The sequence below is a fragment of the Gambusia affinis genome, linkage group LG17 (assembly GCF_019740435.1).
Source record: "Gambusia affinis linkage group LG17, SWU_Gaff_1.0, whole genome shotgun sequence".
NCBI lineage: Eukaryota > Metazoa > Chordata > Actinopteri > Cyprinodontiformes > Poeciliidae > Gambusia > Gambusia affinis.
Genome location: NC_057884.1, coordinates 10369601 through 10386587, shown reverse-complemented (window position 1 = coordinate 10386587; position 16987 = coordinate 10369601). Strand labels below are relative to the sequence as shown.

At 36.5% G+C, this 16987-nt stretch overlaps 1 long non-coding RNA gene across 1 annotated transcript; it reads right to left on the bottom strand.

Annotated features, from left to right (window-relative positions):
• Positions 1-10062: 10062 nt before the first annotated feature.
• Positions 10063-11424, bottom strand: LOC122819630. The gene is made up of 2 exons (XR_006368638.1): positions 11280-11424; positions 10063-10210 (listed from the first exon to the last, which is right to left on the bottom strand). It is a non-coding gene; the product is annotated as an uncharacterized LOC122819630 (long non-coding RNA).
• Between the last annotated feature and the right edge of the window lie 5563 nt (positions 11425-16987).

Genomic DNA, 16987 nt, shown 5'->3' with positions numbered 1-16987 from the left:
TGACAAGTGACGGTAATATGGCTTTCAAATGCCACACAGACTGCAGGATGTTATTTAAAAAACACCAACAGTTCTGTAAGGCTTAAACGATTCATTTTCCAGGTGTTTCATCCTGATCTAAACTAACACAATTTCACAAACGTGGAATTCAGTTAAGTCTGAATACACCTGATAAACACAACCAAAACAATTCAGTCAGTGACATCAGTATCACGCCATGCTAATTTGGGCCAAAGTAATTGGGACATTACAGCAAGACCTCGTAGTACAGAACGAGCAGTGAAAAAAAAGAAGGATGAAATTAGATAAATGATGTGAGACGCTTCATGTTTGGTGTTTATGAGATGAATAAACTCTCTGGCTGTGTGTCTCTGTGAGTGTTTTTTGTTCACATCCCGTACTGACCTACGTGACTCAGCAGGGGTTTCTGTGGCCGTATAATGGGGATGCCCTCGGACATACACCATAATCATCTTCCTTTCCATGCCTCAACATTAAAGACTCCCCTTTTTCTCTAGCGTGTAATAATAGAGGAATGGCAATTCTTGCCTCACAACAGCTTGTGACTTTGTACAAATCACATGGCCGTCATAAAGATGATGTTTCCCAACGGGTGTTTCAAATAGATCCAAAAAGTAAAATCTGAAAACAAATTTTATTTTTTTTTTTTTGGTTTTTGATGAAAATGAGAGCTTTAGTTCATTTTAAGAAGATGAGAAGGTACAACTCAGACGGAAGAGCGACTCCTGAATGGATGAGAGGAACCGACAGAAAACATACCGCAGGTCGCTGCTGTTGCCCTGTCAGCGCGTTTACATAGAAGGAGTGACAGGAGACGAATCTTTGGGAAACTCCACAAATAACGCATAAAAAAAGGGAGGAGGGAGGAATCCGTCTGCTTCACCAGCAGCGAGGAGGGTGGGGAGGGCTTGGACTCAACTGTACACACACATACACACGCGCGCGCACACGCCAACACACGCCGACAGATGCGTTTCCATACAAACAACTTGGCCAGGCCAGGCGGTTAGGTGGGAGGATGTAAGGCAGAGGGCAACACCCTTATGTGAAGCTTTGTTGTGTGACACATAGACAGCCCACCCTAACATTCCCACCCCTATATTTGGCCTTGAATACAATTGCAGGTTTGAGAGTGACAAATCGGACTGGGGAAAGCAGGCGGGCAGGCTCAGGCGGGAACGAGGGCAAAGTTATATGAGCACCAGAGGAAAAGGCTGCAGCAGAGAAGGTCTAGTGGAGATGATGTGCAGCACATCACACTGAGACCTTTTTCTGACTATTTTTCCATAACTGAACTAAATCTGGGCTAAATCCCACTAATATAATACACAGCAGGTGTAAATGAAACCGGTGTTGACAGATGGGGATTGATTGAATGTTTTCCACTGCAATCCATCTTGTAGATGCCAGAAAACTAAATCAAGGACAACAAAAAATATTAATAAATAATGTAATAACCTTTTTGTTGTTGATGATGTGATTCACCACCCGTTAATATCTCGCTATGAATTTAGACTTTGATTAGTTCAGAGATTTTGTAAAATCGACTGTTTTACATGATTTATTTATTTTTTTTTGTATAAAATGGCATCTCTTGATATCTAAAGCGCTAAAGTGGTGCTGAACATCATGAAGCTGTTGATCATTACCACTTTCATCAAATGTATGTCTAAGTTTTTCTGCAAAAATACTCAGATAGTTCGGCAAGATTGCCAGAAGATAGTTACTGGCAATCTTGACTTGAAAGTGAAACTACACCCAGTTATGATAACTTCTCAAAGATAGAACCGCTTCCTTGTGTGAAAGAGAATGGCAAAAAAAAAAAAAGTGGATTTACTTCAACTGATAATGCCATTGCTATTTAAAATTATTATCGCCAACACCACAGTTTCTAAAAAAAGCAGTCCTTCTTTGTGGGTGTTTACAAGGCATGACAGCTTCCTCCCACAGTCCAAAAACAAGCCTTTTACTAACTTTTAGGGAGAGTTTAGAAAATGGACGAATGGTTTAGCACGACAGTTTAGAGGGATGTTCTCATCTTCACCAGACGGTTCTGCTGCTGCAGAAAAAAACACAAATTGTGTAAAAGGCTTTGAATTTTTATGACACAATGGAAAAGCACTACATTAGTTCAGTCCATTTACCTCATTCAACTTTTGAATATGTTGCAAACTAAATATTATTAATATTTAATTTATTATTCTATTAAAGAAAGTTTGTATATTTTTGATAAATTTTACATGGAAACACTTGTGATTTTCTGAGCTTGTCACTGGATCATATTGGATATTAAAGTTGAATTTGATTTTTTAAATAACTTAAAATGAATCTGACCAGCCTTGGTAAACACTTTTCTGAAGATGAATATGAACAAGGAGCACATGTCTAATTAATAACTGTACCTCTCCACATAAAAAAGATTGGAACATATTTTTAAGTAAGATTTGTCAGTGCATAATATTTCCACATCTGAAATACACAGATTGATTTTTGTTCATATTTTGTAATCATGTTTTTAATTTTCCTCTTTCAAAAAGAGCTCAGTGTTTGTAGATAAAAAATTCTAAGCAATGATGGATGCTACATGGCTTAAATATATATCAATTTCAAACTTGCCAAGTGCTACATTATGTGAATACAGCTATTATAGTGTTAAAAGTTAATTTCTCCAATAAGTAATTACATTTTTCTAACTTTATATGTTGCGAAATAAAGTTTGATTTCTGTTATTTTTGCTCTTGAGTCAAAGAAGCAAAAAAAAGAGTTTTAAATATATATCACCTTGCACAACTAAAGCGAATATTAAAGTGTTGATGATCGTCATGATCCTGTGACTGTCCAATATCTGTGAACATTTTTAAATTCTAATGGAAATAGAAACCTCGATGCAGTTTTACAGTCCGGTCGTCTCTCTATTTTACTCTCCCTGTTTGTGTGCGTGCGTGTGCGGGCGCGTGTGTATGCGTGTGCTGGGTAATTACACAGTGGTAAACTGGTGGTGGGACAGTAAATCAACTGTAGAATGAGTTGGATTGGTCAGCTCTGCTGACAGCACTCCTCACAATCAGGGAGGGACATGACCCTAGATATAAATACTGTGTGGGTGCGTGTGTGTGCGTGCGTGTGTGTGCGCGTGTGCGTGTGTGTGTGCGTGTGTGGGCATGTGTGCGTTCCACATCTGCATGTCCATATACATCTGCCTAATCACTGGATTGTCTGTTTGTGCCTTTTTCTCATGCGGACACATGTTACGCAGCAGCAAGTCTGTATCCGCTCCATGTAGTTTGGGTACACACACGCTACATGGGCGTATCTGTGCACAAGTGTATTTGCACGCACACAAAAGTTGGCGCCTTGTCAACGGAGTCACTCATCCAAACAGGTCATGAAAAAGGACTCCTGATGGCTGCCTCTTTGGCCACAGCAGCCACTCGGCCTGCAGCCGCCCGGACGCTGCTACTAAAAACACTCTCTACACAGCCAGAGAGAAATCAATAAACTGGTCCCTCAAAATCTCCAACATAATTCTTAAGCTTTTCTTAATGCTATCATAAATCTGGAATAATTGAAAGTAAATAAAAAAATTTTTAAACTGTTTAGGGTTGTTATTATGTTGAGATGGCATACCTTTCAACAACTGAAAAATTCTAGTGAAACATTTCACATTTGCGTACGGTACACAAAGGGGCACATAACCAGAGACAGAGATGATTGTAGTTTTTTTTATTACCTTCTTCTAATTCATAGATTTTACAGACATCAAGATTGTCATGCCTTTTAGGAAAACCTGGATGATGATTTGTAAGCTTTTGATAGGTCAATTCAAATCATTATAAATACAAGGAACCACAAATAAGGAAGGATTTTATCTACATTCATAGACGTGTGTGTATTTTGTAAGCTGTCAGAATGATTGCTTACAAGTTGTGGAAGACCAGAGTTCATCCTTTGGTGCAATTTCTAATGGCACTAAGCAAAATGTTTAAAAGGGACTTAAAGAAAACAAAGTCAATGTTTTGAAGTGAGCATCACAAATTCTTGATTTTAGCACCATAAAAAAGTGTGTTCAGATCTGATTCAACAAACTGGCTCCGTTACACCAGTTCTGTCAGGAAGAATGAGTCAAAGATCCAGGAAACTATGAAAGAAATGTATGTCTCATTCTGACATTTAGCAAAAATGTATATTTTAGGCATTCCTGACTAATGCCTAAAATATTAGGGAGGAAAGGTTTAGAAAAAAGGTTATGACCCTTCATACAGGGCAAATAAATATGTGATTTCCAATGCAGATTTTATGATAATTATCATATACATCATCAGCTAAAAGAAAAAAAAAAACACATTTTTCCTCAACATCATCTAACAAACAATATTAGGTGATGGACGGTACAAAATATTAAAGATAAATATGATCTCTGAAAGAATCTGTTTCTCCTCCATCTCCATTTTCCTGTAGCTCTGATTGACTTTTATACAACTCAACATGGCTTTATCTTAATTATATTTTCATAAAGTAATCCACTTCCATTACTTTTTGCCACTTAAAAAGTAAGTGGCAAAAGGCCTGCATTAGTGGATTATAATCCACGACATTTTATAGTTTCTGACAAGCACTTTCATAAGTTTTATGCACAAATATTTTTTGTCCACTTTTCTTTATTCCATTAGGGGATTGTGTCATTAATGAATGAACTATGTATGAAACACAGATTTCATTGAGTGTAAAACAAGGTTCAAGTGCAAGCAGTGAATGCATCTCAGGCAGCTTTGTTTGATTTCAATGTTACTCAAGCACAGAACGAAGAAAGGAAACCTATATTATATGAAATGACCTTGCAAGTGTAGATACTAATGAGGTTCATAAAAGCAAATAACTCTTGAACATTGAAAAAAAAATACATTTGTTTACTTCATGATGAAAACCCTTTTTATCTCTTCTAATCAAGAGTGCTCTTACGGATGCAGGCAGTCCTTGCTCCTTATCAACGATCAGAAAACTACCATGAACTTCTAATAAATAGGTCTCAAAATAATTATAGAAATAAAAAAAATCCAGACTGCACTTTTATAACAATCTACAGTTCAAAATTTGCTCAGGTAAACTTTAAGATTTGCAAAGAAACAGCTCTTGACCCAAAGCAGTCCACCACAGCTATCAAGCCTGATGCTGGTTCTGTTCTTCATTTTAGTTTTCATAACTAATGAAAACTCATTCATTAGTTAATGGAGAGCCTTGAATTTAGACTCAAGAGACTTTCAAGAGAAGAAAACTGACAGACATTTAAAAAAAAAGTGCCCTGCAAAAAGCATTTGTACTCATAAAGCCATTAAACAACACAGATTGATTTAGTTTTGTGGGATTATCTGTGGTAAACAAACATAAAGTAGCACACTATTGTTAAGTGGAAAGAAAAGGATCCATGTTTTTCATAATTTTTCAATAAATAAAAATCTAATAAGTTTTGTCTTGCATTTAAATTCAACTCCTGGAGTCAGGTTTTCTATAGAACCATCAAGGGATTGAATCATGCCCCTATTTTCTCTGCAAAATATCTTAAGTTCATTTGGATCAAATAAAGATTATGTTCTTTGAATATCAATTTTTAAGTCTTATATATCCTCAGTTGAACTGTGATCTGGAGTTTAACTGGGCCATTCTGACTCAATAGTATTCTTTGATCTAAATCATTTCATTATAGCTCTGGCTGTACGTCCAGGGTCATTTGTCCACCAGAAGATGTATCTCCATCCCAGGCTCAAGTCTTCAGCAGCTGCTAACAGGCTTTCTTTCAGGAAATCCTAAGCCTGAAAGAGGCTTAGGTTTAGATTGCTGATTTAGATTGAACATCTTCACAACTTTATTCCTCGCCTTGCTTTTATGTTCCTTCGTCCTCTTGGTGATGTTTGCTCAGCATCCTCTAAAAAACCTCTGAGGCCTTCACCTAACAACTGGATTCATAGCAAGATAAAGTTATTACCATATATGATGCTTGCTTGATGAAATGTATTTAACTTAATTAATGCAGTTATTGTCGAATGAATACGGCAGCAGGTTTGCGTCCGGCCTTCTTTAGACCTGAAGGCTGTGTTTTCATATTTGTGTTTGTGTGTGTGTGTTCGCTCGTGACAATATTGAAACAGTCACTTCTGCCAGCACAGAGAACGTGACTGACTAGAAAAGTTAGAAATATGAAACACAGGCATGTTCTGGCATGAGTCACCATCATACGCACGCACGCGCACACACGCCCATCAACAGATTGTCCGGATATTTGGATTCAGCAATTATTGGCAATAAACAGCCATCAGCTTGCCTGTATGTTGTGTTGGTTGATACGAGGGTCCTTCCACGTGCAAAGCATGAATGTTAAATTTGGTTGCACGCATTGTGGTTTTCATTCCATGTGTGTCCGGTTTTACTGTTTGCCTGCGATAACGAGAAACCCACACCCCACTTATGCGGCACGCACAGGGCTCAGAGCGCCACACCTCAGTGATTTGGGTGGTTCACCGAAGCCATCTCTACCCGCAGACGCACACTAAGTCTCTCCACTCCTGATCATATCAGAGCTGCAGCCACCACTACAATGAAACCCCCAAACGCCCCTCACAATTACTACCACAGGTCAACCACACATACACAAACACCTCCACACATCTTTTCAAATTGTGAATATCTTACTTCAATCATTGAATAAACCCCCCAAAAAACAATGTATTTAAATCAATTTTAACAAATGAATTTTGAATTAATTCTGGATTTTGAAGTAATGAAGCGGAATCTAGTTCTTTCTGTTTTGATGCCTCTAGAACAATGAAGATGTCACTTAAAAAATAAAATACCTCCAAATAACTTCATTTGTACATTGTGTTTTTTGTGTTCTTTTTTTCTTTTCCCAGATATGCCAACACTGATGAAATACAACAACAACAAAAAAACAGTAACAGCAGCGTTGCTGTGACAGCTGTGAGTTTCCAGAATGGTGTAAGTGCAAATCTATCTGTCTCGATTGGAAGCTTTTCAGTCAGATTCTGGCACAAAAACCTACATTTTTTTCACCCAGCTAAATTTACATTAACAGAGCCGTTGGCCTGGATCTGCTGAAACAACTCAGGACAGGAACAAAAAAATGTCAATGCACACAAAGGTTAAGAAAATGTATTGCTGCACTGTAGAAGTATTCTAAAAAGCTTCACTTGAAGGCATGCAAATTTATTTTTCTTCCCTTTTCCAGGAAAAGCAGGAAATATATATTTTCTTATCAATAAACCAAAAAGAAAAGTAGAATTTTCTCTACTGAGCAGTGATTTAGTAGCACGACACATCTTTAAATACAAAGTGGTGTAATGACGATGTTGCAGAACGTTGTAACTGGTTGTTTCCTTTTAATGTAAACCAGTACAACCATCGGTGTGAGCATGCTCCCACATGTCCTCCATTGAATAAACCACATTCTTGAGTTCAAAAGACTCCGACAAAGAGAGTGATAGGATTTGAGTCCAAATTGCCCCCCGCCCCTTTTGTACAGGACTGACAGATTTATGAAGTATTTGAAAGGCTTCATTTTAGATTTCACTTTTCTCTTGGGTGTGTTTGTGAAGGCCTGAGCTGGCACTTCTCAATCCTACAGATTTTAAAAAGCTGAAAATTACAGTTGTCATGGATAAATGTTTTATATTGAACCTTAGGATGTTGACCTAATTTACAACCAGTGGCTAGTTGGTGCAGAAAACCACAGTGATGCTAATTTTTAAAAATAAAAAAATTGTAATTCGCTATAAAACAAAGATTGTAGTGAATTGCAGCAGCAGTAATGTGAAACACTGCAAAGCCAATAAAGAAATACAAGGATAATTGAAATCATTAAGCCTCTAAAATAGCAATCTATTCCATTTAAACTCATGGAACTATATTTGGTTTTAACAGCTTGTTTAACAGAAATGTAAGCATGCATGATTACAATGATTCAGAGGTAGTTCTAAATATAACATGTAACATGCAAACTAACTTAAGATCTGCAAATCAATACCATAGCAACACTGTTTTAAAAGCTCACCTAAGCAACATCAGTATGTGGCTAAAACCATCTGGTTTACCACGTTCTTCAAAGTTTAGGACAAAACTTTACTGAACATCAATTATTTACTCAAAAATAACTACACACTCCTGTCTGTGTATGGCCTTCTATTGTCATGTTAAACATTGTAAATGGTCCGAACCTATATAGCGCTTTTTCGGTCATTTTGACTACTCAAAGCACTTTACACTAAAGTCACGTTCACAAACATTCATACACCGATATGCAGATCGGTAGGCAATTTGGGGTTAAGTGCCTTGCCCAGAGGCACATTGACATGTAGCTGGAGGAAGCTGAAATTGAACCTACAACCTTCCGATTGTAAGACGACTACTCTACCATAGAGCCACAGTAAGGACCATTTTCCTAACATCAGCTCTTTTGTGGGGACTGACCGCTCCTTATGGGGCCCAAAGCCAAGGCCTCATAAGTGTGTATGGGTGTGTTTGTGAGGTATCCTGTAAAACAATGAATTAATTTGAGATACTGATTACAGAAAAAGAAGCAATATAGGTATTCTAACAGAGGAAAATGTTAGGACACTCCAACTCCTGGTATAGTCTTATACCCTATGGTTAAATTCAATACAATCTTTGAGAGAAAATTAGCCACTCTATTCATTTTCAGCTGTGGGATCTCTGAGCAGGTGTCTTGCACCTGCAGCCTGTTTCAAGTCACCCCACATCTTCTCAGCGAGATCAAGATCAGGGCTTTGATTCAGCCCAGGGGTTTCCATTGCTTTGTTTTTGGCAACTTCTTAGAGGATTTACTGGAACCTCTTGGGTCCAGTAAACTTCAGCTTGAATCTACTGGTGGTCTTGTATTTTACTCAATCATCCATTGATACAGGAAATTGCAGATTCTCCAATGACTAGTTGACCTCTCCAACAAAACATCCAAAAACCATTACTTGTCCTCCTCTGTCTTCACAATTGTTATGAGGTTCTTTTTCTGGAAATGCTATTTAGTTTATATTAAACTAATTGCAGTGGGATTTGCTTTCATCTTAATGGTTGGAAGAGTCTGCAGTCCTTCCTGCAACTTGATGTGAACTTGTTTGGACGCAAGCCACATAGGCTTGTTAGCTGTTTTGAATCGTGTTCACTTTTTCACAATCTTCTGGATAGGCATTCTGGAAATGTTCAATTTCCTTCCTAACCTAAGAAAGCTACTACAAGCATCTTTCTGAAGACTTCACACTTCTTTTTAAATCTCATCTTTCGTTCTCATCTTTACAGCCAGGAGAACACCAGACTGAATGTCTCGGTTTTAAGCAGGGAAAACCTGCTTTAAAATGCCAAGTAATTATGTTTTAATTGTGTGTAAGATAGTTTTTATGCCTTTGTGTAATATTAACAATTTTAACAAATGTACAGTACAGACCAATAGTTTGGACACACTTTCTAATTGAATTCAATGAGAAGGTGTGTCCAAACTTTTGGTCTGTACTATATTTCTTAAATGTGTTAGAAAAACTCGCAGTCTTCTGCAGGATGCCCTAATGTTTTTCAGACGACTGTATGTAACTTTCACTTTACAAATGTTATTTAAACAAATTAAGTTTCTCTGTTACAACCACTAAATATGCCAGTGACCTGGAAAACTGAAGGACTGAGAGTAAACAATGGTTTTCATGTACATATGAGCAAATTCAGCAGTGTGCAATGTTTTAATTAGGAAGCAAAACGAAAAGGTTCAAAGACGACCACAGTGTCTCAGCCTTATGTGGGATGAAGTTTTAATAGGCATGAATTTGGAGTAACCAGACACCCCTCCCTCATTTTCTCCCCTCTTTCCAGACAAGACACCAAAAAAAACAAGATTTTTTTTTTTACAACCCATCTCTGACCAGAAGGCACCTCATCATATTGCTGCATGCACTGTAAGGTTCAGACAAGTTCACTAAGTGGGCTGAGATTTCTGATTCAACACACGTTTATACAAATGAGTAGAGAGGTGGATGTTTAATACAGTGTAGCTTTATTACGCTTGGAAACAAACGTGGGAAAGCAAGACGATGCTTAACAATCAGCACTGTGATGTTTGATCGGGAGAGAAGGCAGCGTAGCAGAACTTCCACATCAACAGAACCTGGGAGATCCTTTTATCCTGTTGAGACAGAGTTAATCATCACTTTATTTCTAGTTTAACCATTATAAAACATTGTGAATGTTGCTTTCACATTGCTTTATAAACACAGCTTTGAGTGATTTTATTTGCTTTTGTCCACATATTGACTCAGAAGTTCCAGCGTCTTCATTTCGACTCTATTTTGCAGTAGCAATATGAAATGCAATTTTTTCCTTCTTTAATTGAGAGACCAGAATAGCGCCACTGTTCTGACGTGGGGGTGATGGTTTAAATTTAAAACATCCAATAACACAGTAAACATGACATTCGCTCTGTCGCAGATGTTCAAACGCAAAAGTTTGTTTAATAGGGATTTAACAAACGCATGACATCACGTTGACTGTTGTCTGTTTTTGAGAAGCGGTTAAATGAGGGTACATGTCTGGTATTTCTTTATGGATTGTTTTTCATCTTGAAATTGAACCATCTTCACAGATGTAGCCTTAAATATAGTTTGTGTGAGTTTACAAATGGGTCAAGGAACCACTTATTAATATATTTAGTATTATAAGGTCTGATTTTCTCCGGTTGCATTTGATGATTTTTGCAGGGATTTTTGGATGAACATGTGATTCTGTGCCAGAGCCTACCATCAAACTATTTTGAAGGTCAAAAATATGTTTCCTCCCTCCTCCTGTCTTCCACCTGCTATCATTATCTCTCCCCAAGTCCTGACTTCTCCACCCTCCATCCCTACCTGTCACCCTTCCTCCAGCACCCGCTGCTTGTCACATCCCTTTCACCTCTCCCTCTGTTACCTGACACATCTCTCGCCTCTCCATCTCCCAGCTCTGCCACTTTTCTCCCACCACCCGCTATAAACCCTGTCCATCCTTTCTGCATGTCTGTCCCCCTCGCCCTGTGTTGTTTTGACTCCTCTACCTTTCACGGCCCCTGCGGCTCACTCTGATCCCCTCCCTCTCTGTCCTTCTCTACTTTTCTGACACTCTGAAGTGTCGCTGGTGAACTTCCTTCTGTGTTCCATCTGCCCCTTTCCCACCTCTCCCACTCACCTTCCAGCAGACCCACCTACTCAACGGGTGCTCACCATGTATGCAGGCGGGCTCACACACACGGGCCAGAGCTGTCAACGTGCTCCTCGGACCCATCCACTCTGTACCACAGCTCAGCAGCAGAGGGAGTGTTAGGATGCTGAGGGGAGGGGAGGAGAGAGGAGATGCCCCCCTGGAGCCTCTGCTACTTGAAAGGGAGGTTGAAGGCCAACAAAAGGGAAGAAATTAATATACTTGAAAAATATTTCATTAGAAAAAAATAAGCTGATGTTTGAGCTTTTTCGTCTTAATTCTAAAATAAATTAATGAATAGGATTCTGTAAAAGAAATCACATTTATATGTGCAACATTTTACATGCTGTAATGTTTGCAGTCGTTTTTGGATTTTGCAGTTATTTTAAATGCAACATATCTGACACATATTTTCTTCCGCATAGCATTGCTGCCCAAATATAAAAGTTCAGTTTAAATGACAACTTGATCAAGTTATGTCACTTATTTAATTTAGGACATATTTTTCTATGTATTACTCAATTTGTTTGAATAATATTTGTTTTTATTTTTAATTTGTGCATTTTGGGCTTTGTTCTATCATGGCTACTGATACATTGAGTTTTTTTCTATTGTCCTATTATACTGTAACAAATGCATTTATACTATACTCTGTGTATAGTATACATTTTAATGTGAGTTAAATGGTTCACACTCAGCAATACTCTGAAAGAAAAACATTATAATTAACTTTGTAATAATATAATATGATATGATATAATATAATGTAATCCATCCATCTATTTTCTTACCCCCTTCTCTCTAGTAGGGTCTCTAGTATATAATATAATATAATATAATATAATATAATATAATATAATATAATATAATATAATATAATATAATATAATATAATATAATATAATATAATATAATATAATATAATATAATATAATATAATATAATATAATATAATATAATATAATATAATATAATATAATATAAATGTTTTACTTACCATTTTCATTGGCCAAAACAGGGGGTTGGGGGGGAGGATAATCTGTAATAATCTGTAATAATATTTATGATAGATTCCTTACATTTCTTTGACTACGTCTTGAAATTAAAGCTCTTAATTAGAATTATCAGCCTTAAATTAAAGCTCCAGCCTTGTGAAAAATAACAACTGACAAACATGCAAATTTATCTACAAAACCATTATATATTTTATATATTATCAAAAATGTAAAACGTAAAAAACGTATTATTATTATTATTATTATTATTATTATTATTATTATTATTATTATTATTATTATTATTATTATTATTATTATTATTATTATTATTATTATTATTATTATTATTATTAGTAGTAGTAGTAGTAGTAGTAGTAGTAGTAGTAGTAGTAGTAGTATTATTGTTGTTGTTGTTGTTGTTATTGTTGTTGTTGTTGTTATTATTGGTTCAGATTAGGCACCAAAGTTCTGGTTATTTTAGTGTTTTACAAATTGCTGCAAACTTTTTCATCACAACATCCACCTACTAATGTATGTACGGTATATTTCTTTGTAAATTTTTATAAATGCATTTACAAAAATTAGTTCCAGTGCCATAATTTTCTTCCACCTTCCCTATCGCTTGGTTACCACAAATCTGTATTTTATTGCAGGCTTCTAACAGCCTCATTCAGAAAGAAACATTCTGAGGAACTGTGTGCTGCTCCCACCTGCTGGTTAGAAAGCTATCATGTTTTGTTTTGTTTTTTGTTACTCAACAAATTGAATCCCAGCCAATCTCAGTGAGAGTTAATGTGTGTGTGCGTGTGCTTGCGTGTGTTCAATCCCTTCCTCCCACTTAGTTTCTCTCTCCCTCTCTGTGCTACCGGCTCTGTTTCTCCCACACCTACCTTCTGCAGCCATTCAGCCTGAGAATAAAAGAGCCGGACAGCAGAGAGCTGTGGTGCCCGGGCTGCTACCCTGATGAACTCCACATGCTGACAGGCACAAATAATCAGTCGCCCTTTATGAAACCAGTGCGTACAGTAATAACAGTTTGTTGGCTGGTGTTGTTTATGTCATACCGTTGCTCTCAGAAGCCACAGGAAAGGAGAGTCTGTGACCGTAAGAGATGTTGGGCCTGTACTGTCTAATTCCATGTTTATGGCTTAGCCTTTTATAACACACTCAGACTGAGGCGTCCAGACCACAAACGCATGGAAATATCATCATGGGCCCTGTCCGCTACTAATTGGAGCCTTGGTACCTTCCCTCCCAGGGAGGATTCAGCGGTGCGACCTGCTCCCGGACGCCAGCTGCAGCCTCTGTCTGTCTCTCTCTCACTAAACAGATGTTTCCATCAAACCAACTTCAAAGATTTTACAGGCAGCATTTATGTTGTGGGGATAATTGACAAAGCAAACTTACATGCACTAATGTGTTGACGCTGGTGCGACGACATTATTGCATCGGTTACTATAGTAAATATACACTCTTTACTTTTATTTGCTGTACGTTTAACAGAACCTTCCAAATCTGTTTCTCCCTCATAGGGACACACACAAAAGTCTTTGAATAAACTGTTGTTATGGAAACTTTGTCTCTGCAAGATGCAACTATTTATTACAGTTTTCTGTAGAGTCATTTATACTTTAATTTCCCATACTGCTCAAGGGAAAGATAGACTTGCCTCTTCATCCAGGATTCTCTTTAATTATTGAAGCTTTTTAATTATTGCTATGACTACGTTGCTATTAGCTTGTTGCCATTTCTGGACTTACAAAAATCAACACACATCCCCCTTGCTTCAGTGACATTATCGCTTGTCTTACGTAATTGGTTTTAAAGGATATTGGGATAAACATTGGACTTTCCTACTTGAGGTTCCAACTTAAGAGAACAATTTTAAGAGTACATGTTTACTACTTGAAACGTGAAAGTTGTACACTGAGTATTTAATGAAATTGCACCCGTCAACCAAATATGCTTTGCCAATAGAAAAGAAATGTTTTGTTTTTGTCAATGTTATAAGAATACTTGAAAAGGTTTGAGAACCATTTTGCTTGTTCAGTTTTAAAAAAAGAATTTGTTTTTAAGGGGATTTGTGTCATATTGTGTCATGTATTCTCATAAGTGTATACATGTCTTTCATCAAAATGATGATGATGATGATGATGATGATGATGATGATGATGATGATGATGAATACTTTATTAATCCCCAAGGGGAAATTCAATGTTGCTGTTACTTTAAAAACCTTTCTAATAAATAATTTTGGCAATTTTAGTAACTATGTGTCAGTACTGGTCTGCAAAAAAAAAAAAAATTAAAAGGCAGTTCTATGGATTTTCTTACCGTCTCTTATATCTACGGACATTTTTAGTACAGTGACGACAGACATGTTTAATGTCACGGTTCCCATAGCAACAATACATTTCTAATCTAACTTTTCAAAAGCCTTACACCCATATTAAATAGACTTTGAGCTACAAATCTATGAAGCAGGTTTGTAATGACAACATTGTGGTTTAAATTTTTTCTGACATCATCTTCTTTGTAAAAAGGAGTGAATGCATGCTATTGCTCTTAACTGAAATAAACTACTTATTAGAAAAGAAAAACTGCAGAGCGGTGTAGTTAGAAAGGCTATTTTAAAGACCTCTGCACGTGTAAAAGCACAACAACAAGGGAGGAGAACTGAGCGCAAAATAGCTTGTGGTGAGGTGGGTGATGTGATCAAGGCAACAAAGTAATTATGGTATGCATAAGGATAGGACGCATCGGAGTTGGGGAGTTGAGTTATAGAAGAACTAAAGAGATATATAAGATGGTGAGAAAATAAGGGTGAGAAAGGAAATTTTCAGGCCCAGCAGTTGTTACATATTTGAATGGAATTTGGAAGAACATGTTTTTCACATGGATGTTTATCCAGTTTCCGATTTCTACATCTAATTTTTACTGCGGCCCAAAGCAGATCTATTTTCTGTTGTTTTTGTCACTGCATTAGTCTAACATACTTGTGTTAGACATGTGTACGTTCATCTGCAGTTTCAGTTTTCAGACAGTACGTTTGGACTCTACCTGCCTACTATATTAACACTTCCAATTATGTAGTTTACTATTCTTAATATATTATTCATTCAAACTGTAGGTGGTGCATTCCCTGGACAAGAAAGTTAGTCCTTTGGCTGCACTTCCCTTGTGCTCCACATAGGGGCAGGATTTTACAGCAATGGGTGTTGAGCTGATTTGAAAGCCAATCAGATTGAAGGAGATGCTTTCAGATGTAATATATATATTTTTTTTCATATACAAAATATTATTTTCTTTGTCTTTTTTCCAGTTAAATGTAGCCTGCTATGTTGTATCAAACAAAATGGTAGGGTCAAGATTTGTTTCCCTCTCCATCTTGTTAGGAATGGTTTCACAAATTCCATTTGGAGGCAGATGAGGGATAATTGAATGATTCTCAGAAGAAGGCTCAAGGCTCATTTCACCAGAAATGCCTTGTAACTGTACAAATATACATACATACATCTGTTAAAAATATTTTTAAATGAGGTAATATTATACTATGATAGGATAGTGATGTTATACATAATATAATATAATATAATATAATATAATATAATATAATATAATATAATATAATATAATATAATATAATATAATATAATATAATATAATATAATATAATATAATATAATATAATATAATATAATATAATATAATATAATATAATATAATATAATAGTAAAACTGATAAATATGTATATTATTGTTATCTTTGCATCAAATGACACATTATATCCCCTCCACCATATTATATTATATTATATTATATTATATTATATTATATTATATTATATTATATTATATTATATTATATTATATTATATTATATTTATAGTAAGTTGATTTTTTGTTTTTTTGTTTTTATGATCCATATCTTTTTTGTAAAGAGGACTGTAGTTGCATCATTAATACTGTTAACAGTGTTTCGTAATCAAGTTATTTATTATAATAATTTTTATTATGGTGCATTCACACCAAACTTATTTTGAGCATCACGCGCTTCAGGTTTTCATTAAAAGTCTATGTGGAGGCGGGTCGAGGGTCGTTGCGGCGCGTTTCAAGCGTCTAGCGCGGTGCCATTTCAACACTTTGGAGCGTTTTGAGCATTTGACACGCTCTGACGCTCCATAGATTTTGAATGTAAACCAGGTCAAAACGCGTTTGGTGTGAACGCACCAAAAGCACACAGGCGTCGAACTTGGAGGTCAGACACGTTTTGGACGCGTGTAACGCGTTTGATGCGAACGCACCATTAGCCTATGGTTCGTTCACACCACACGCGTTTTGAGCGTCAGACGCGTCTGGTTTACATTCCAAGTCTACATGGAGGCGCATAGAATGCAAACCAGACACGCGAAATGCTAGGTGTAGAGCAAAATGTCAAGCGTCTGCATTCAAAGTGCAGACGCGTTGGATTCGTTTTTGACGGGCGTAACACGTTTGGTGTGAACCCGTGAACCCACAATAATAATAATAATAATAATAATAATAATAATAATAATAATAATAATAATAATAATAATAATAATAATATTGTCATTTTCTAGATTGTTTTTAGTAATACTAATAGAGGAGTAAACGTGGCAACAGATTTCTATTTGTTTTTCCCTTGCCTTTTAAACGTGAAGTTAAAAACACGGTTAGAGTGGACTGTTGAACAAAACTCTGTTTCCCAGCGT